This window comes from Chiloscyllium punctatum, chromosome 9 (assembly GCF_047496795.1).
Source record: "Chiloscyllium punctatum isolate Juve2018m chromosome 9, sChiPun1.3, whole genome shotgun sequence".
Classification (NCBI taxonomy): domain Eukaryota; kingdom Metazoa; phylum Chordata; class Chondrichthyes; order Orectolobiformes; family Hemiscylliidae; genus Chiloscyllium; species Chiloscyllium punctatum.
In genome coordinates, this window is record NC_092747.1 from 117,632,850 (window position 1) to 117,656,115 (window position 23,266).

Sequence of the window (23,266 nt, forward strand, 5' to 3'; positions counted from 1 at the left end):
CCTTTGATTAATGATCCTCATCGCAGTGGAAATGATTTATTCTCATTTATAACAAAAACCTTCACAGTTTGGAAGCCTCTATTAAATCCTCTTTAATACTTCCTGCTCCAAAGGAGTACAATCTCAGTAACTCTGTTTTCTTCAGGAATTGAAATATCTGTAACATCACTGCAGCCTGACAAACAAAATCCTTTGTATCCTGTCCATTTCAACATGTACTTTGGAAAGCTTTTAATAATTTATAATGGATGCTTTATCAAAGGATCCATCCAGAAGGCACTCAGTGTAACATGCAGCCCTATACAAAACTTCTCAAAATGGAGATCACCCTCACCATGTGAGTTCTTCTCATTGGACTGGACAGGCAGCATAAATGTTGAATGATTGTGTTTAAACAGCAATAAAAACTACAAGACCACTTGTCGAAAATTGTGTAATAGTCTGTTAAATAACCTATAAGGTCGAATGTGCAACCCTTGCAGGGTTAAGTAGGCTTCTCTTACACTTAACTGCATGTAATTACATTATTTTACAATTTGACATTAATTTTGATTGGAGAAAATACGATTCAGTAAGGTAAAGAATATGCATTAAATATGGTTAGTTTGGCATCAGAAATTCACTTAAATAATTCCTTTCCTCTATTGTTGATCTTTCCACTCTAATCCTTTCTTTTGTATCTTCCTCTTGAACATTATCCTTGTCTCGCCTCGCTATCACTTTATACACTACCTTTCTCACGCTGTTCTTTTCCTTGTTGTTTTTAGATTATTTTGTTTTTTTTTCCTTCTCTTGTTTCCAGCCTGTTTCCATGGCTACCTCATCTGTTGATTTTATTTTCTTTACTGACCTTTAGAAGTTCTGAAGGTGAATATATCGCTAGGTGTGAAGCTTTGCTTACTGGCGAAGCAAGTCAAAGGACTAGACATAGGACACCATAGCTCATTTGTGATGCTAATAACTAAAGGCCAATGAATGGAAAGTGAAACATGTCATAAGTCAGGCACAGTGAACAACACGGCCAGGTGACTGGGCTCTGTATCACTTCAGATCTGTAAGCCCGGACTGACAACAGGCAGATAGAATGCTGCTGGCCACTCCTGAATTAATGTACTTGGAATACTTAGAATCCCTACGGCATGGAAACAGGTCCTTTGGCCCAGCAAGTCCACACCATCCCTCTGAAGAGTAACCCACCCAGACCCATTCCCTTATCTCTCTACATTTCCCCTGACTAATTTCCTTGACAGAGCCACCTCTGAGTGAACAGAACCTCTGACATTACTATTTATTTTAATTTTTTTTCGGTCTAATTTAGAGACCGAATGAGCAGAATGAGCAGAACCCCTACTATTCCACTTTTTTCCCCCTTTTTACCCCCACACTAGCACCTAACTGTGGTAGTGCTTATTTTTTCTCCAGTACTCATGTGTGCGTGCAGGTGTGCATTCCTGTTTATATCTGTCAGCCAGGGCTCCCTGATTTAAGCAGATTAATAGCCCCAATCAGGAAACTCCTATTCTATGCGATCTACCTGGCTGACCTTGTTACAATCAGTGGACAAGTAAGAAGCTTTTGAGGATGCCGAGTGTTTTGAGGAGTATTGTTGAGTTAATAGATGAGTTTTGGCAACATTTTAGACACTCAAGGCAGTAGCACTGGATCATAGAATGGTATTCAGTTGAAATGATTTCTGACAAGAGAGATCCTGCTTCAGGAGTGGGATCTATTGTTATAATTCATCTTGGGCTGCAGCATGAAATGAAGAGGGAAGTAGTGTACAGAAGGACAACAGCTTTTCCATAGCAGTTTCTACCAAACAGGAATCTTTGGAGAAGTGGTTATTGCTCTGCCCATCTCTGTCAGTGGGTTTCCACCATCGCTGGAGCAAATGATATAAACAATGTCTAGTTTACTTCAAAACAGTAGATTGAGCCGTGACAGAGACACTGCATCGAATTAGACAGGACTTCATTGTTTTCTCACTGACCAGAGCGAAATTAGAGGAGGGCACATGACATTTGATGGGCTGTTTGTTCAATGGAGCAATCAATTGCACAACATTGCTCTGTGAGTCCGACATGATAACAGGGAGGTGTTCTATAAATAGAAGAGCTATTAATCTGGTTAGATCCAAAGCCATGTTACCATGGGTGGAATTTAACAGTTTGCTGGTGTCTGAGGCAACATAGTGTTGCACAGACACAAAAGCAGAAATTACTGGAGAAACTCAACAGGTCTTGCAGCATCTGTGGAGAGAAAGCAGCTAGCGCTTTAAGTGTGGTGACCTCGAACTTAAAATTAACTTTGTTTTCTCTCCACATGTACTGCAAGGTCTGCTTGGTTTCTCCAGCAATTTCTACTATTTGTTCTAGAGTTTCAGCAAGTGCAGTTCTTTTTTATTTAGAATTGCACAGACAGAGTGATTTCTGATGGTGGAAATCTACAGAAGAGTGAAATGAGCAATGGGTGGTGGTGAGCTTGCATAAGTGCAATGGGAAGTTAATAAAGATTTTTAAGGAGGAAATTAATCATTTGTACGTTGCACTGCTTAGAAGTTGAATTAGCAATGAATGGGAATCATGACTGTCACTTTGCCCAACCAGAGAAAGCTGGCTATATTAAATTGAGCCAGAGATCCCAGAGGTAAAATATCAGTCACATGACAGCTTTCTTCCACAGGAGAACAAAAACAATTCACAAAGTTGCAATCTGCTTGGTAATTGGAGGAGGATCATCCAATCTAATGGGTGCACATTTGCTGAATTTAAAATGTTGAAGAAAGGGTAGAAATCAGGGTCAGGACATCGCAACTGGTTGATCACCCAAACAATTGCCAGTGAGACATCTGCAGGCCTGGAGGTGTTAATATTGGACAGGCAAGTGCAGAAAAATGGCTGTTCACTGTTGTACATTAACTTGACCTCTGAAGGGGGCTAAGATAATCATCTACTTCTGGCTGAAGAGCTATGGTCATACATCATGTAAACTGGTCAGTTAGCCCAACCCGTCCATGCTGATCCAGTCTCCCAAACTGAACTAGTCCCATTTGGTCCATATCCCTCTAAACCCTTTCTATTCATGTACCCATCCGGATGCCCTTTAAATGTTGTAATGTACCAGCCTCCACCACTTCCTCTGGCAGCCCATTCCACACACACACCACACTGTGTGAAAAAGTTGCCCCTCAGATCCCTTTTAAATCTTTCCTCTCTCACCCTTAAACCTATAGACTCCATTGTCCCAGGGTAAAAGACCTTTGGCTATTTGCCCTATCTACGCCCCTCACGATTTTACAAACATCTGGATCACCCCTCAGTCTTCCACACTCCAGGGTAAGAAGTCGGAGCCTCTCCTTGTAGCTCAAACCTTCCAGTCTTGGTAACATCCTTTTGAACTGTTTCCTGTTTAATAACATCCTTCCTATAGCAGGATGAGAATTATTACTTATTATGAGCAGAGCATTTGCCAAGTGCTTACTGGTTGAGGGGGTGTTGTGGGTGGAGGTACAAAGTGGAATTGGATTTGTGCAGGCTTGCTATCACCCACTCACTTCTAACAATGGATTCATTAGTGGAGCCGATGTGCTAAGACCCTGCAGAGGAGGACTCCACTCCTGATTCTGGAGATAATGAGCTTCTAAGCATCAGAAGGACATTCTATTGGGCTACCTGCTGATGCTGTCTGGGATTGGCAGAAATCTGAATACGTTTGCACCCATTATGTCTACTGACTGTGTTGAGTGCCTTATGTTCCTTCACAACATGGTCTCTAGCCGAAAGTTTTCATTTGGGTGCAGTTGGACATTTTGGTTCAAATTAGGCCCAAATTCACAGCCAGATTATAAGAATTTTTCTTGAGTTTCCAATCAGACTAATTTTGCACATCACCAATCTGCCATACAACAATATAATCTGAATATAATGTAACAAAAAATTCAATTTTAAAAAAAATCTTTGTTATAGGAATAGTAACTTGATGTGAGGTTTGTTTACTGCAACTGTAAATACGTATCTCAAGTATTAAACACTGTCAATCCAACATGAGAAACTTTATATGAACAAAGATAACAATATTTATATTACAGCATTTTAGACAACCTTTTCTTTAAAAGCAATGTCTCAAAGCTTTTAAAACAAGCCTTTTCCTGTTCTTGCATTCAAAAGAATTAGTATGACTATTTAAAGTCTCTCCACAAAACTGCAGGTAAGCACAATTAATAGAAACCCTTGACACTCTAACAAAGTGTCGTGGCTAGTTTTGCTTTGTGTGGGTGGGACTGGCTTTCATCAAAATATTTTCAACCTAATGTAAATATTTGCAAAAAGACTACTATGCTGAATAATTCATAGTCAATTCTGTGATTTTGTTTATCTTCAGCTATACCGATTCAACGCAAATCATGGCAAAACACACATTATTGTGTGTAGACTCTCTTCCCTCTCCAGGTCCTTCTGGTTTTGCTTATTGATGTTCCAGTCAGGGGCCACTTCATTGTAACTCTGAATATTTCTGCTCAGTCTCCTGAGCACCTGGGACCAGAAGTCACGAAACAGCAGGTCAGGCATTCCAAAAGGTTGTCCATTAACTGTGGAACAAATATGCAAAAGACACACTGGGGCAGTGATACATATTTGGAAAGGTTAAATCTTGTACTCATTATTTTATTACTTGAGGCCAAGTAGGGGGACAGACACCAATGACCATGTGGGAATTGAATCAGCATGTTTTCTTCCATTTCAAAGAATATAACCTAACAGTGGTTGGTGCTTATTGCCCTGGAGCCTGACTTTGACATGAGTTTTTAATTGGCCATACAGTTAAGCCATGCAAACACATTATGGATAAAGATTGCTGAGTAGATAAAATTAGTTATCAGAACTGAATGCAAGTGCTGTGAACATTGTTCAATCTCAAATTTAATTACCTCTACTGCACTTCAATGTGACATGGGACTAAATTGGCAAACCCATTTCAATTGAGATCTGCTACTGCCAGTTTGATTGCATCTTAAATTAACATGTTGGAGTTGTAAATATTAATCTTCAGTTCAAAACCTTGCTACTTGCTGATTTTTAAGAACATATGGTGTTGATTCTTTTCTTCTAAATTAGCTTCAAATTGAGACAAGAAAATGTAATTTGAAATAAAGTTATACCTCTTATTTGGCAGTCCTGGTTGCCTTAGGCCATTTTATTTTTGCTCCTTCAATCCTCTACCTGCCAAGTTGGTGACTTCTCCTCTATCCCGTTGTGACTGGCTTTCTAATGAAATAAGGCTATGGGACCAGGAGTGGTGGAGGGGCAATGGGACAGGAGTGAGGGGAGCTACTGCAATCCCTTTCATCATATCAATGGAGACTCTCCGGATCACTCTCCCAACCCACTGTCTCAGAAATAAGAAACAAAGGGTGTCCCTTGAGGGATGTGGGATTAAAAAAAATCAAAATAAGGGACAACTTCTTAAAATGTGGGATGATTGGTCACGTTATCCTGACCACCATGTCAACTGCTATCCTTAAACATTCTAAGGTGCTGGCCTATGCTCCTTGAGAAATGACATCATCACCCAACCTCAACATATTTTGACTCCTTTGCCTTTATAACCTACCACCTCATCTCCAACAGCCTTTGTTCTGGTCACCTTCCAATTCCATCTCCATGTTTTCATTAAAGTTGCTATGTTAATGCAACACATGTCTCTGTGACATTGCACTTGCCCCCTAATTCCTGAAAGTTTGTTCCATCTATCATCATACTGACTTACTAGTGTTTATAATACAAGCAGAAAGAAAGGCTTGCGTTTACACAGCACCTTTCACAAACTCCGGATGTCCTAAAACATTTCACGTGTGAATTAAAATTTTTTTTTTCTTTTGTTGCAATGTTGGAAATGTTGTAGAAAGTACAAATGTTCAAACAACAAACACTCAAACAGAAGCAATATGAAGAAATTTCTTCTCTAATTTTAAAATGACTACCCCACCCTGCCACCCCCCCACACACACACCCTGATGCTATGCTCTTGAGTTCTAACCTCTGCCCCAGCCAAAGGAAACAGCCCCCTTAATAACTATCTTGACATGTTGCACGATCTTCCAATATTACAATGGGATCACCACTTATTCTTTTAACTCCACTCAATTTATCTTCATAAAACAACCCAAGAGGTAATCTTGAACTCTTAGGATTACTGAATACTACTGTTTACTAATTTGTCTATGTGTAAGAAATATGGTTTTTTCCATATTCTTTTCAAAATGAGAAACTTTGCACGTCGTCCTTATAGTCTACTTGCCAGCTTTTTCTGTACTCATTTTAATTGTCTAATCGTCTTTTCAGATTCTGTGATCTTTAAAGCTAGATAGGAAAAGCAAACTATATACATTGTTAGCAAACATTACATTCAGTTACTTCATTTTAACACCTTGTTACAGATGAAGTCTTCAACATGTTCTTTGTGACACACAATAGACAAAACAGTCAAACTAGTGAATGATACAAACTGGTCTGTTCTGTGCTTGTGTCCCGAAGGGGAGTCTGTAGCAGGTTACTGCCTGAAAAATTTAAGCTAATGTAGGGACAAAAACAGAAAGTGCTTGAAAAGCTCATCAGGTCTGGCAGCATCTTTAGAGAGAAATCAGAGTTAATGATTCCGGTCAAGTGACCCTTTCTCAGAACTCACTTTCCGGTCCCTTGACCCAAAATATTCAGTCTGATTTCTCTCCACAGATGCTGCAAGACCTGCTGAGGTTTTTCAGCAAATTTCTCTTTTACTTCTGATTTTACACCATCTTCTGGTGTCTATTTAACATTAAATGTCTATTAAATATTATCCTTTTATTTCCCTGTAACTTGCATGTTTTAGACTTATACACTTTATGCCGCCCTGTGTATGAGTATGTACTTTGTGCTGTCCATGTAACACCCTCGGTCCTAGAGGAACGCTGTCTCATTTTTACTGGATCAGTTGTATATGGTAGAAATGACAAATAACATCTACTCTATTCTAGGAATTTTGGTTCAAATCCCACCATTGCAGTTCATGATTTTTTTTAAATTTCAATAAAATCTGGAATTCAAAACTAGCTGAATGACCATCATGTAGTCACTGTTTTATTAGCTTTTAAAAAGTCATCTGGCTCTCTATTGCCCTTGGAAGGAAATCTGCCATCATTATATGGTCCGTCCTACATGTATACATTGAAATGGAGTTTCAGTACTTAAACTTCCAAGTATTACTGGCTGGAGTCTTCTAAACTCCAATGAGTCCTCTGTCTTTGCTAATATGTTATCCACACCAATTTGGCTTTTTTGTTAATTTGAGTGGCCATATGTGCAATACTTATCAAATGACTTTTAGAAATCTGAATATATTACATTTACTCATTCCCTTTATCTATTCTGCTTGTTTCCTTATCATTCATGTCCTTGAAGCAAGAATGAAACTGCATCCTAATATATTTTCACAAGAGGTCAACAGAGCACTTTTTGGAGTACTTCTAAAACCTTAATTCTTGAACTAAACCCATTGATGTCATGTTTCCATTTTTTTTCATACCATGTGTTCATTAATCTGGGTATAAATGTATTTGAATGAAATTCTGTCAGACATCGAGCATAATAAATTAAAGAGTAAAGCAGTTGTTGCTCGTCCACTGAAGAAATATTTCACTATAGGTTGAGAAAGATTAACCAAACTACTTGATTACCTATCAGGCTCTTAACAAGCCTAATCAAGCACATCATACAGAATTCTATAGAACATAGAACATAGAACAATACAGCACAGAACAGGCCCTTCGGCCCACGATGTTGTGCCGAACTTCTAACCTAGATTAAGCACCCATCCATGTACCTATCCAAATGCCGCTTGAAGGTCGCCAATGATTCTGACTCTACCACTCCCTCGGGCAGCGCATTCCATGCCCCCACCACTCTCTGGGTAAAGAACCCACCCCTGATATCTCCCCTATACCTTCCACCCTTCACCTTAAATTTATGTCCCCTTGTAACACTCTGTTGTACCCGGGGAAAAGGTTTCTAGAACATAGAACATAGAACATAGAACAATACAGCACAGAACAGGCCCTTCGGCCCACGATGTTGTGCCGAACTTCTATCCTAGATTAAGCACCCATCCATGTACCTATCCAAATGCCGCTTAAAGGTCGCCAATGAATCTGACTCTACCACTCCCTCGGGCAGCGCATTCCATGCCCCCACCACTCTCTGGGTAAAGAACCCACCCCTGACATCTCCCCTATACCTTCCACCCTTCACCTTAAATTTATGTCCCCTTGTAACACTCTGTTGTACCCGGGGAAAAAGTTTCTGACTGTCTACTCTATCTATTCCTCTGATCATCTTATAAACCTCGATCAAGTCACCCCTCATCCTTCGCCGTTCCAACGAGAAAAGGCCGAGAACTCTCAACCTATCCTCGTACGACCTACTCTCCATTCCAGGCAACATCCTGGTAAATCTTCTCTGCACCCTCTCCAAAGCTTCCACATCTTTCCTAAAGTGAGGCGACCAGAACTGCACACAGTACTCCAAATGTGGCCTAACCAAAGTCCTGTACAGCTGCAACATCACCTCACGACTCTTGAATTCAATCCCTCTGCTAATGAACGATAATACTCCATAGGCCTTCTTACAAACTCTATCCACCTGAGTGGCAACCTTCAAAGATCTATGTACATAGACCCCAAGATCCCTCTGTTCCTCCACCTGACCAAGAACCCTACCATTAACCCTGTATTCCGCATTCTTATTTGTTCTTCCAAAATGGACAACCTCACACTTGGCAGGGTTGAACTCCATCTGCCACTCCTCAGCCCAGCTCTGCATCATATCTAAGTCCCTCTGCAGCTGACAACAGCCCTCCTCACTGTCCACAACTCCACCTATCTTTGTATCATCTGCAAATTTACTGACCCACCCTTCGACTCCCTCCTCTAAGTCATTAATAAAAATTACAAACAGCAGAGGACCCAGAACTGATCCCTGCGGAACTCCACTTGTAACTGGACTCCATGCTGAATATTTACCATCTACCACCACTCTCTGCCTTCGACCGGTTAGCCAGTTTTCTATCCAATTGGCCAAATTTCCCTCTATCCCATGCCTCCTGACTTTCCGCATAAGCCTACCATGGGGAACCTTATCAAATGCCTTACTAAAATCCATGTACACTACATCCACTGCTCTACCCTCATCCACATGCTTGGTCACCTCCTCGAAGAATTCAATAAGACTTGTAAGGCAAGACCTACCCTTCACAAATCCGTGCTGGCTGTCCCTAATCAAGCAGTGTCTTTCCAGATACTCGTAAATCCTATCCCTCAGTACCCTTTCCATTACTTTGCCTACCACAGAAGTAAGACTAACTGGCCTGTAATTCCCGGGGTTATCCCTATTCCCTTTTTTGAACAGGGGCACAACATTCGCTACTCTCCAGTCCCCTGGTACCACCCCAGTTGCCAGTGAAGACGAGAAGATCATTGCCAACGGTACTGCAATTTCCTCTCTTGCTTCCCACATAATCCTAGGATATATCCCGTCAGGCCCGGGGGACTTGTCTATCCTCAAGTTGTTCAAAATGTCCAACACATCTTCCTTCCTAACAGGTATCTCTTCTAGCTTATCAGTCCATTTCACACTCTCCTCTTCAACAATACGGTCCCTCTCGTTCGTAAATACTGAAGAGAAGTACTTGTTCAAGACCTCTCCTATCTCTTCCGACTCAATACACAGTCTCCCACCACTGTCCTTGATCGGACCTACCCTCGTTCTCGTCATTCTCAGGTTTCTCACATACGCATAGAATGCCTTGCGGTTATCCTTGATCCTATCCGCCAGGGATTTTTCATGCCCTCTCTTAGCTCTCCTAATCCCTTTCTTCAGGTCCCTTCTGGCTATCCTGTATCCCTCCACTGCTCTGTCTGAACCTTGTTTCCTCAACCTTATGTAAGCCTCCTTCTTCCTCTTTACTAGACATTCAACCTCGCTCGTCAACCAAGGCTCCCTCACACGACCATTTCTTTCCTGCCTGATCGGTACATACTGTAGACAGTCTGACTGTCTACTCTACCTATTCCTCTGATCATCTTATAAACCTCTATCAAGTCACCCCTCATCCTTCGCCGTTCCAACGGGAAAAGGCCGAGAACTCTCAACCTATCCTCGTACGACCTACTCTCCATTCCAGGCAACATCCTGGTAAATCTTCTCTGCACCCTCTCCAAAGCTTCCACATCTTTCCTAAAGTGAGGCGACCAGAACTGCACACAGTACTCCAACTGTGGCCTAACCAAAGTCCTGTACAGTTGCAACATCACTTCACGACTCTTGAATTCAATCCCTCTGCTAATGAACGATAATACTCCATAGGCCTTCTTACAAACTCTATCCACCTGAGTGGCAACCTTCAAAGATCTATGTACATAGACCCCAAGATCCCTCTGTTCTTCCACCTGACTAAGAACCCTACCATTAACCCTGTATTCCGCATTCTTATTTGTTCTTCCAAAATGGACAACCTCACACTTGGCAGGGTTGAACTCCATCTGCCACTCCTCAGCCCAGCTCTGCATCATATCTAAGTCCCTCTGCAGCCGACAACAGCCCTCCTCACTGTCCACAACTCCACCTATCTTCGTATCATCTGCAAATTTACTGGCCCACCCTTCGACTCCCTCATCTAAGTCATTAATAAAAATTACAAACAGCAGAGGACCCAGATCTGATCCCTGCGGAACTCCACTTGTAACTGGGCTCCAGGCTGAATATTTACCATCTACCACCACTCTCTGCCTTCGACCGGTTAGCCAGTTTTCTATTCAATTGGCCAAATTTCCCTTTATCCCATGCCTCCTGACTTTCCGCATAAGCCTACCATGGGGAACCTTATCAAATGCCTTACTAAAATCCATGTACACTACATCCACTGCTCTACCCTCATCCACATGCTTGGTCACCTCCTCGAAGAATTCAATAAGACTTGTAAGGCAAGACCTACCCTTCACAAATCCGTGCTGGCTGTCCCTAATCAAGCAGTGTCTTTCCAGATACTCGTAAATCCTATCCCTCAGTACCCTTTCCATTACTTTGCCTACCACAGAAGTAAGACTAACTGGCCTGTAATTCCCAGGGTTATCCCTATTCCCTTTTTTGAACAGGGGCACAACATTCACTACTCTCCAGTCCCCTGGTACCACCCCCGTTGCCAGTGAAGACGAGAAGATCATTGCCAACGGTACTGCAATTTCCTCTCTTGCTTCCCACATAATCCTAGGATATATCCCGTCAGGCCCGGGGGACTTGTCTATCCTCAAGTTGTTCAAAATGTCCAACACATCTTCCTTCCTAACAGGTATCTCTTCTAGCTTAACAGTCCGTTTCACACTCTCCTCTTCAACATTTGAGTGGGAGCAGCGGCCGAGGAAAAACGAACCCGGGAGACTACAGCTAAGGTAAGACAGTTTGTTTCAAAATTACTTACCTGTAGCGGGCAGCGGAAGTGAGGTTGGAGCGCATAGCTGGGCGGGAAGGTAAGTGATTAGTATTTGAGTGGGTGTGTTCTAGACCCCAGGTCCTACTTCCGTAGGGCCTCCCTCCCACCCTCCTCCTCTAACCTAACTTTAAAGTCCACAGGTTATTGACTCAGTGTTCTTGTTTTTGGAGACAGTGTACAGTCATGGCAGCGCAGGCGGTGGAATGTTCCTCCTGCAGGATGTTTGAGGTAGGGGTGACCACCGATACTCCTGCCGACTTCGTGTGCAGGAAATGCAGTCAGATCCTGATCCTCACCGAACGAGTTAGGGAACTGGAACTGGAGCTGGATGAGCTGAGGATTATTCAAGAGGCTGAGAGGGTGATCGATAGAAGCTACAGGGACATAGTTACGCCAGAGAACAGAGGTAGCTGGGTAACAGTTAGAGGTGGGAAGGGGAAGAAACAGGCAGTGCAGGGTTCCCCTGTGGTCGTTCCCCTAAAAAATAAGTATGCAGCTTTGGAAACTGTTGGGGGGGCCAGCCTTGCAGGTGTAAGCTGCAGTGAAGGGGTCTGTGGCTCTGAGATTCAGAAGGGAAAGGGGGAGAAGAGGAGAGCGCTAGTTATAGGGGACTCTCTAGTTAGAGGGACGGACAGGCGGTTCTGTGGACATGAGCGAGACTCTCGGCTGGTTTGTTGCCTCCCGGGTGCTAGGGTCCGAGACGTCTCGGACCGTGTCTTCAGAATCCTTAAGGGGGAGGGTGTGCAGCCAGAAGTCGTGGTACACATTGGCACCAATGACATAGGTAGGAAGAGGGGTGGGGAGGTCATTCAAGAGCTCAAGGAGTTAGGCTGGAACCTAAAAGCTAGGACAGACAGAGTCGTCATCTCTGGGTTGTTGCCGGTGCCACGTGACAGAGAGGCAAAGAATAGGGAGAGAGTGCAGTTGAACACGTGGCTGCAAGGATGGTGTAGGAGGGAGGGCTTCAGATATTTGGACAATTGGACTGCATTCTGGGGAAGGTGGGACCTGTATAAACAGGACGGGTTGCACCTGAACCAGAAGGGCACCAATATCCTGGGGGGTAGGTTTGCTAGCACTCTTCGGGGGGGTTTAAACTAATTTGGCAGGGGGATGGGATCCGGACTTGTAGTCCAGCAAGTAAGCTAGCTGTGTGTCAGGATGTCCAAGACTGTAGGGAGGCTGTGGAGAAGGTAGCACTGACAGGGACTACTTGCGGACACAGAGATGGGCTCAAGTGCGTATACTTCAATGCAAGGAGTATCAGAAATAAGGTGGGTGAACTTAAGGCGTGGATCGGTACCTGGGACTACGATGTTGTGGCCATCACGGAAACATGGATAGATGAGGGACAGGAATGGCTGTTGGAGGTTCCTGGTTACAGATGTTTCAGTAAGATTAGGGAGGGTGGTAAAAAAGGAGGGGGGGTGGCATTGCTAATTAAAAATGGTATAACGACTGCAGAAAGGAAGTTTGAGGGGGATCTGCCTCTGGAGGTAGTATGGGCTGAAGTCAGAAATAGGAAAGGTGCAGTCACCTTGTTGGGTGTTTATTATAGGCCCCCCAATAGCAGCAGAGATGTGGAGAAACAGATTGGGAAACAGATTTTGGAAAGGTGCAGAAGCCACAGGGTCGTAGTCATGGGCGACTTCAACTTCCCAAATATTGATTGGAAGCTCTTTCGATCAAGTAGATTGGATGGGGCGGTGTTTGTGCAGTGTGTCCAGGAAGCTTTTCTAACGCAGTATGTAGATTGTCCAACCAGAGGGGAGGCCATATTGGATTTGGTACTCGGTAACGAACCGGGACAAGTGGTGGGCTTGTTGGTGGGTGAACATTTTGGTGATGGCGACCACAATTCTGTGACTTTCACCTTGGTTATGGAGAGAGATAGGTGCGCACAACAAGGTAGATTTTACAATTGGGGGAAGGGAAATTACGATGCTGTAAGACAGGATTTGAGGAGCATACGTTGGGAGCATAGGCTGTTAGGGAAGGATGTGGTGGAAATGTGGGACTTTTTCAAGGAGCAGATACGACGTGTCCTTGATATGTATGTACCGATCAGGCAGGAAAGAAATGGTCGTGTGAGGGAGCCTTGGTTGACGAGGGAGGTTGAATGTCTAGTAAAGAGGAAGAAGGAGGCTTACATAAGGTTGAGGAAACAAGGTTCAGACAGAGCAGTGGAGGGATACAGGATAGCCAGAAGGGACCTGAAGAAAGGGATTAGGAGAGCTAAGAGAGGGCATGAAAAATCCCTGGCGGATAGGATCAAGGATAACCCCAAGGCATTCTATGCATATGTGAGAAACCTGAGAATGACGAGAACGAGGGTAGGTCCGATCAAGGACAGTGGTGGGAGACTGTGTATTGAGTCGGAAGAGATAGGAGAGGTCTTGAACAAGTACTTCTCTTCAGTATTTACGAACGAGAGGAACCGTATTGTTGAAGAGGAGAGTGTGAAACGGACTGATAAGCTAGAAGAGATACCTGTTAGGAAGGAAGATGTGTTGGACATTTTGAACAACTTGAGGATAGACAAGTCCCCCGGGCCTGACGGGATATATCCTAGGATTATGTGGGAAGCAAGAGAAGAAATTGCAGTACCGTTGGCAATGATCTTCTCGTCTTCACTGGCAACTGGGGTGGTACCAGGGGACTGGAGAGTAGCGAATGTTGTGCCCCTGTTCAAAAAAGGGAATAGGGATAACCCCGGGAATTACAGGCCAGTTAGTCTTACTTCTGTGGCAGGCAAAGTAATGGAAAGGGTACTGAGGGATAGGATTTACGAGTATCTGGAAAGACACTGCTTGATTAGGGACAGCCAGCACGGATTTGTGAAGGGTAGGTCTTGCCTTACAAGTCTTATTGAATTCTTCGAGGAGGTGACCAAGCATGTGGATGAGGGTAGAGCAGTGGATGTAGTGTACATGGATTTTAGTAAGGCATTTGATAAGGTTCCCCATGGTAGGCTTATGCGGAAAGTCAGGAGGCATGGGATAGAGGGAAATTTGGCCAATTGGATAGAAAACTGGCTAACCGGTAGAAGTCAGAGAGTGGTGGTAGATGGTAAATATTCAGCATGGAGTCCAGTTACAAGTGGAGTTCCGCAGGGATCAGTTCTGGGTCCTCTGCTGTTTGGAATTTTTATTAATGACTTAGAGGAGGGAGTCGAAGGGTGGGTCAGTAAATTTGCAGATGATACAAAGATAGGTGGAGTTGTGGACAGTGAGGAGGGCTGTTGTCGGCTGCAGAGGGACTTAGATATGATGCAGAGCTGGGCTGAGGAGTGGCAGATGGAGTTCAACCCTGCCAAGTGTGAGGTTGTCCATTTTGGAAGAACAAATAAGAATGCGGAATACAGGGTTAATGGTAGGGTTCTTGGTCAGGTGGAGGAACAGAGGGATCTTGGGGTCTATGTACATAGATCTTTGAAGGTTGCCACTCAGGTGGATAGAGTTTGTAAGAAGGCCTATGGAGTATTATCGTTCATTAGCAGAGGGATTGAATTCAAGAGTCGTGAGGTGATGTTGCAGCTGTACAGGACTTTGGTTAGGCCACATTTGGAGTACTGTGTGCAGTTCTGGTCGCCTCACTTTAGGAAAGATGTGGAAGCTTTGGAGAGGGTGCAGAGAAGATTTACCAGGATGTTGCCTGGAATGGAGAGTAGGTCGTACGAGGATAGGTTGAGAGTTCTCGGCCTTTTCTCGTTGGAACGGCGAAGGATGAGGGGTGACTTGATCGAGGTTTATAAGATGATCAGAGGAATAGATAGAGTAGACAGTCAGAAACTTTTTCCCCGGGTACAACAGAGTGTTACAAGGGGACATAAATTTAAGGTGAAGGGTGGAAGGTATAGGGGAGATGTCAGGGGTGGGTTCTTTACCCAGAGAGTGGTGGGGGCATGGAATGCGCTGCCCGAGGGAGTGGTAGAGTCAGATTCATTGGCGACCTTTAAGCGGCATTTGGATAGGTACATGGATGGGTGCTTAATCTAGGATAGAAGTTCGGCACAACATCGTGGGCCGAAGGGCCTGTTCTGTGCTGTATTGTTCTATGTTCTAACAATACGGTCCCTCTCGTTCGTAAATACTGAAGAGAAGTACTTGTTCAAGACCTCTCCTATCTCTTCCGACTCAATACACAGTCTCCCACTACTGTCCTTGATCGGACCTACCCTTGTTCTCGTCATTCTCAGGTTTCTCACTTATGCATAAAATGCCTTGGGGTTATCCTTGATCCAATCCGCCAAGGATTTTTCATACCCTCTCTTAGCTCTCCTAATCCCTTTCTTCAGGTCCCTTCTGGCTATCCTGTATCCCTCCTCTGCTCTGTCTGAACCTTGTTTCCTCAACCTTATGTAAGCCTCCTTCTTCCTCTTTACTAGACATTCAACCTCCCTCAATGTAGGGGAATGGGTCTGGGTGGATTGCTCTTTGGATGGTTGGTGTGGACTTGTTGGGCTGAAGGGACTGTTTCCATACTGTAGAGAATCTAATCTAATCAATTCTCTCCATTTTTCTGGTGGGTAAGTGAGATAGTGGAGATTATCTCATGTTTTAAAAGTGGGCTTGGTGACCCAGTAGAAATAGGGCAAGTGCTCAATAATTAACATTATTTTCTGAAGAACTAGAGATGTGTTTTCACTTCCATCCTTGTGATAGTACTCTCCCTGATGACTCAGATGACTAAGTTCAAGCCCTGCTTAAAATTGCAGCACACTATCTAGGTTGGCTTTTCAGAGCAATAGTGATGGGTGTTGTTCCAATACTACCATTGGATAGGAATCTGATCTCTAGGTGGAAGTGACTGATCTTACAACCCTATATCAAAGATGCATCCTGGCTAATACAACCCTAATAACCAATATAGAAAAGTATCTGGTCATTTTTTACAATGTTTTAGAGAGCTTGTTGTGCAGCATATTGCTGCTGCTTGACTTGCTTGACTTCAACAGTGATTAACCTTCAAATATACTTAATTTTAATACTTAAAAAGACATGACCCGTTCTCACTACTATCCTTACATATGGATGAGGAAGGATACCACTTCGACTGGGACCACACATCCATCCTAGGACAAGTCAAACTGAGACATGCACAAGAATTCCTAGAAGCATGGCACTCCAATTAGAACTCTATCAACAACAAATTGACTTGGATCCCATTTACTACCCCCTGAGAAAAAGAACAGGAAATGACGTCACCACAGGAAATGGCATCACCGACCCAAGGAAACCCAAACATAGAAAACCAACTACACCACCAGTGCATCATCTGGAGGCTCACTGAAGGTGTTACCTCGTATGGTGATGAAACATCTGAAAATGAACCTTCCAGCTCAGGGGGCAAACCTACATCCAGCACCTCAACCTGAGCTACAAACCTCAAAACCTGCTATATTTAACTGACCATAAAGTGCTTGTGAATATCTTGAGGTCATGAAAGACATTAGTGAAATGTCAGGTTTTTCTTTTCATACAATTATTTATTATAGTTGAAAAATGTGGTGCTGGAAAAATACAGCAGGCCAGGCAGCATCCGAGGAGCAGGAGAATCGCCGTTTCGAGCATAAGCCCTTCTTCAGGAATGTCGCGTTTCGGGCATCAGCCCTTCTTCAGGAATGATTTATTATAGTCTAGAATGCACTTCCTGAAAGATGGGTAGCAACAATTTAGTCATAATTTTATCATGTAATTTAGATATATACTTGAAAACTGTAATCTACAGAGCTGTGGTAAAACAGCAGAGGATTGTTTTGAACTGGGTCACTCATATTCAAACTGTCCATTTGAGATGATACTTTAGCATCTAACTGGCTGGGGGAAATTATTCTGGTATGTCCTCTCCACAAAAAAGCAGATCTTGTCTGGTCAATTGCTGTCCCATCAAGTAATTCTCAATTATTGGGAAATCTATTAACTGCATCACCATCACCCAAGCTGGGCATACAGCAACCTATCAGCTCAGAGACTATGTGCATTAATTCTCCTCACAATTTATCATGTGAACTCTCGAAAGCCTTCAGTCGACCATTGTAGAGTTGTGAAGAAGCTCAACAATGAATTATTTGGTGGAGGTCCCAGATTGGGAAAGAAACAAAGTTTATGTCTTTTCAACACAATAAAATAACACCAGCAATGAGAAATGGACAAGCAGATGATGGTTTGTTCCATTGACTTTGAGGTCAAGGGGGACAACTGGGATGAATTGGAAGGTGATGTGGATTAGACTGACATTGAACCCTCTAGTAGTTAGCCAACACAAACAGACACACTAACAAATCTCAACTCCTCCTTCACGAATCTAGGTGTAGAACAGTGAGCAGGCCTAATGAGGCCGCCCACTGCATTTACGACCTTACGTAAAAACAAGGCAGGCTGCACTACCCGAACCTTACTGTTACCGTGGTCAGAGAGACCCTACCTATAGAGCAATGTTCCTATCAGCTGGCCCCAGTAAAGCTGGCCCAGGGTCATGCTGATGCACCAATTAGTGGAGCCTAGTAGCACCAGCTGGAATTCCCCATTGGAGCTTGTAAGCAAGAGGACAGATCCACAAGGCTTTGTGTATTGACTATTGAAAGGTTAATATCGTTATTAGAGATGACCCTGACTGTATCTGATATCTCTGTAGGATTGTACAGATTTATTCAAGTGACATTGGTAGGTTTTCTGCAATGCCTAGATCAAGTAATCTCTGATTTTTTAACTCCAGATATGACTCAAAACTGTATTAACATGCTAGTTGGACTCAAAAGTCCCAGCCACCTTTCACAGGCTGATGAACCGGATAAGGTCAGATTTTTCTGTAGTAAACATGGACAACCTCCTTCTAATGTACAGCAAAAAAATGCAATCCTTTTAAGGTCCAAGATGGGAGTTGGATGGCAATAACTAAATAGCCAGGGATGCCCACATCCAGTGAACAAAAGGACAAATATTGCTGAAATTGACAAATAGGGCTGAAAAGGTGCAAGCAGTAGAATATTCCCATGACAAAATCATTATCATGGGGTTCTTGGACAAAAAAGAGAAAATTGAAGAAACTCAGGTGTACAATAATCTTTGGAGAGAGAAAAACAGCTAAAATTGGGTCTACTCACAATAGGGCCATTGACATTTCCATGGCTGCTAGCAAACTCCAACATGGTGGGTTGCCTCTCTCATGCCAGAGTCAAGCATGTTTCTGAGCAGGTGCAGCGTATTCTGAAAAGGGAAAGGAAACAGCCAGAGGTCATAATCCATATTGATACTAACAACATTAACAGAAAGAGAGATGAAGTCTTGCAAAGGGAATTTAGTGAGATAGGTAGGAAGTTGAAAAGCAGGATCTCAAAGGTTGTAATCTCTGGATTACTCTCCATTACACATGCAAATGAAGCCAGAAATAGGAAGACAAAATAGTTGAATGCATGGCTAAAAAGCTGGTGCAGGAGGGAGGCTTCAGATATTTGGATAACTGGGATCTCTTCCAGGCATGAGGGTATGTAAAAGAAGGATGGCTTACTCCTAAACTGAAGGGATACCGATATCCTTGTAAGGAGGTTGACTAATGCCACTTAAGTGTTTAAACTAATGTGGTAGGTGGGTGGTAATTAGGACAGTTGGTCAGCATGTTGAGTGATTTATTGAGGAGATTAACAGTAAGTCAAAGAAATCATTACGGTTGTACTGCAAAATACTATAGTCTTCCCAATAGTCAGCGGGTGATAGAGTAATAGATTTGTAAGCAGATGATGGGGATTTGAATGAAAATATAAGTATTCTGATTAATTGTGTTGTCTGCAAATGTACGAGTGAAGTTCTGAAGGGGGAGGTGGTGTCAAAGGACACAGTTGGATATAAACCAATTGGAAAATTGGGTAGAGAAATGGCAGATAGAAGTTAATCTAGACGAGTGCGAGGTGAGGCATTTTGGGAGGTCAACTGCAAGAGGAAAGGATAAAGTACATGGCAGAACCCTTCAGAGTATTGTTATTGAGGGGTATCTTGGGGTGCAAGTCCATAGCTCCCTGAAAAAGTAGATCAGGTGATAAAGAATGCTTGTCTTCATCAGTTAGCAAGTCATGTTGCAACTGTATAAAACTTCAGTTCAGCCACATATGGAGCATTATGTGCAGTTAGGGTCACCACACTACAGGAAGGGTATGGAGGGTTTGAAGAGAATGCAAAGGTGGATAACCAGGATGTTGCTTTGATTGAGGTGGATTAGTTATAAGAAGAGGCTGGACAAACTTGGATTGTTTTATTGAGAGCATCAGAGGCTGACAGGCAACCTGATAGAAGTATATAAAGTTCAGATGCAGTGGATAGTTGGAGTCTTTTCCCCAGAGTGGAAATCCTAATATCAGGGGGCATAGGTTTAAGATGAGAAGGGGAAAGCTGAAAGGAGATGTGAGGAAAGTTTTTTTTTGTGCAATGGGTGGTAGATGCCTGGAATGTGTGCCTGAGGAGGTGCCAGATACATCAGTGAGGTTTAAGAGCCATTTAGACAGAGATGTGAACAGGCAGGGAACAGAGGAATGTGGGCCACATACAGGCAGAGGAATGTGGGCCCTAGTGCCTGTTTCCACGTTGTACAGTTCAATGTTCTTCAGAAATGTAACCAGCTCTGAAGAAGGGTCGTACCAGACTTGAAGCACTAACACTGTCTCTTTCTCTCTCTATGCAGCTGCTTCCAGACCTGAGTTGCTCCAGCTTTGTGTTTGTTTGAGCTTTCTAGCAGTGACAGTATTTTGCTTTTTAGGTCCTTGGAGGTACGTAGATTCTCCCAGAAGTTTATCCTAAACTTAGCTGTGCAGCTGACAGACTTCCAGCAGAAGAAAATGGGAATATGGATTGAAAACTGCTAAACTGCTTTTGAAAAGCTGAAGCCTATTGTAATGTGTGCCTTTGTTTTATCACATATTTCAGGTAGCTATCCACGTGAATTATATCACTGTTGGGGCTGATCTCCTTCAGAAAAAAAAACCAAATCTATAACTGAGAGAACAATTAGAAACATGTCCAGAAAAACTAAACCAACCATCAGAGATGGTACTCCACGCCAGAGAAGGAAGTATTTCGTTCATTATTGGCTTTCAAATGCTTTGAGAATACATGTCTGAAATTGGTAACCAGAGACCACAGACTATACTGACTGCAACTTAATTTTATTTTCCACAAAGGGCAAGACCCAGGGCACCACGGTGTTCTATTGGAAGTTGCTTCTTCAATAATATCTAAAAATCATCCAAAATCGCAGGAAATTAAATGTAATTGCAGATATCTGTTTAGATATTAGAGATTTGGTGAGAAACAAAGTTAATGTTGGTCGAATTTAAGAGGATGAATATTGTTTATAAATGTAATTCTTATTTTCTCACTTTTCAATTAAATGAGAATGGATCATGTTACATTTGTCTAGCAGGGGAAGTGTCATGTTAAGTCAAAATGCCTAAAGTATATAGTTAAGTATTAATTCCAATCTTTTTGACAAACAAAGACAGCTACAGTTATACCGTGGATATAAATTCAGTCAGTGTGTCTGGCAGAGTCCACTGGGGAGCGCACAACTCACTTCAAACATAGAGACTTAAAACAAAAGTCGACTAATAACAGAAAGCTGTTTGGTTTACCCTTACAGTCAAGTATGAGAAGTGATTTAGAAACCATCTGCACCTGCTAGTGTTCTCTCTGTCTCTCTGTGTCTCCATCTCTCACTCACATACACGCGGGTCCATTTTATAAAGGATAGGGTCTTAATGCATCTAAACCGAATTGGCTGGTGAATAGAAAAGGGGAGTCAGTTTGTCCCCTCTCATCCAGGAGCTCAATTTGGTAAGTCCCATCTGGAACCATACCAAACTGGAGAGACTTATGCAGGGACTGGTTGTATCTTCTTGTCCGTGTCGCAGTACTGACTTAAAGCACATGATAAAGCAGTGTAGTTAGTGTGCTCTCCACTTTACTGGATGAATGCAGTTCCAACACCACAAAGCACAAAATTGTTCAAATCAAAGCAACCAGCAGACTCAGATGCCCTCCACCACTGACCTAAAGGAACAATGGTATGTATCATTCACAAAAGTCATAGCAGCAACTCATAAAGGCTTCTTTGACAATACTTATTAAATACTTGAACTACTACTTGGAAATGAAAGTGCCAAAAGTGCATTGGAATACCACTGCCTCCTCTCCAGAAAACTCATTCATTTGGGAATAGCAATTGGTCATAACTAATTTCTGCTGGAAATTAGCCACAATTAGTTTCAACAGGGTACAAACAAACCAAATTGCAACCAGCAACTAGTTGGGGACCCTACTTACTAAATTGATTAGAACTGGAACCATTTCAATCTAGGTTGAACTAGTCAACTTGTTAAGTGGTTCAACTGGATATAGTTTGAATAACTGCTATTTTATCAACTTGTACCTTGTTGTATCCCACTTGTTCCATTGACTTTAACAATAACCATCTAACTGAAACGAGTTGGCAGTCAAATTGAAACCAGTTGCAATTGAGTGAAGCCATTTGGCATTTAGCTACTTCAATGTTCTTTGAACTGGAAACTGTATCAGTTGAAGCCAAGTGGCTTGACAAAACTGCCTGAATAAACACGCAAAGCAAAAAGCCACTGTGCATCAGTGCACGTTTCCACATCGATTTTGCAACGTGTTACAAATTGCACAGCAGTATTTATCGCCTCACTTCATGTGTTACACAGATACAAGCCTATTCATGATGTGTCATTTCATGTGCTTTGGAATTTTCTGATTTTTGAGCCACACTGATTAGTGGGAATAAACTATCATAATATCCTCATGTTTCAGATTGTGCTGCCTTAACTCCAACTCACACAACTAGACGCACCAGTAACAGAGGAACCAACCTGTTCTCTCTCTGTAGTTGTGGTTCTGTTTGCCAAGCTGGGAATTTGTGTTGCAGATGTTTCGTCCCTTGTCTATGTAACATCCTCAGTGCTTGGGAGCCTCCTGTGAAGTGCTTCTGTGATGTTTCCTCCGGCATTTATAGTGATTTGTATCTGCCGCTTCCGGTTGTCAGTTCCAGCTGTCCACTGCAGTGGCCGGTATATTGGGTCCAGGTCGATATGCTTATTGATTGAATCTGTGGATGAGTGCAATGCATCTAGGAATTCCCTGGCTGTTCTCTGTTTGGCTTGTCCTATAATAGTAGCGTTGTCCCAGTTGAACTCATGTTACTTGTCATCTGAGTGTGGGCCTACTAAGGATAGCTGGTCATGTCGTTTCGTGGCTAGTTGGTGTTCATGGATACGGATCATTAGCTGTCTTCCTGTTTGTCCTATGTAGTGTTTTGTGCAGTCCTTGCATGGGATTTTGTACACTACATGAGTTTTGCTCATGTTGGGTATTGGGTCCTTTGTCCTGGTGAGTTGTTGTCTGAGAGTGGCTGTAGGTTTGTGTGCTGTTATGAGTCCTAGTGGTCGCAGTAGTCTGGCTGTCTGTTCAGAAATGTTTTTGATGTATGTTAGTGTGGCTAGTCCTTTGGCTTGTGGCATGTCCTCATTCCATTGTCTTTCCCTTAGGCATCTGTTGATGAAATTGCGGGGGTATCTGTTTTTGGCGAATACATTGTATAGGTGTTCTTCTTCCTCTTTTTGCAGTTCTGGTGTACTGCAGTGTGTTGTGGTCCTTTTGAACAGTGTCTTGATGCAATTTCTTTTGTGTGTGTTGGGGTGGTTGCTTTCGTAGTCTCTCTGTAGGCTTACCTTAATATCCTACCATAT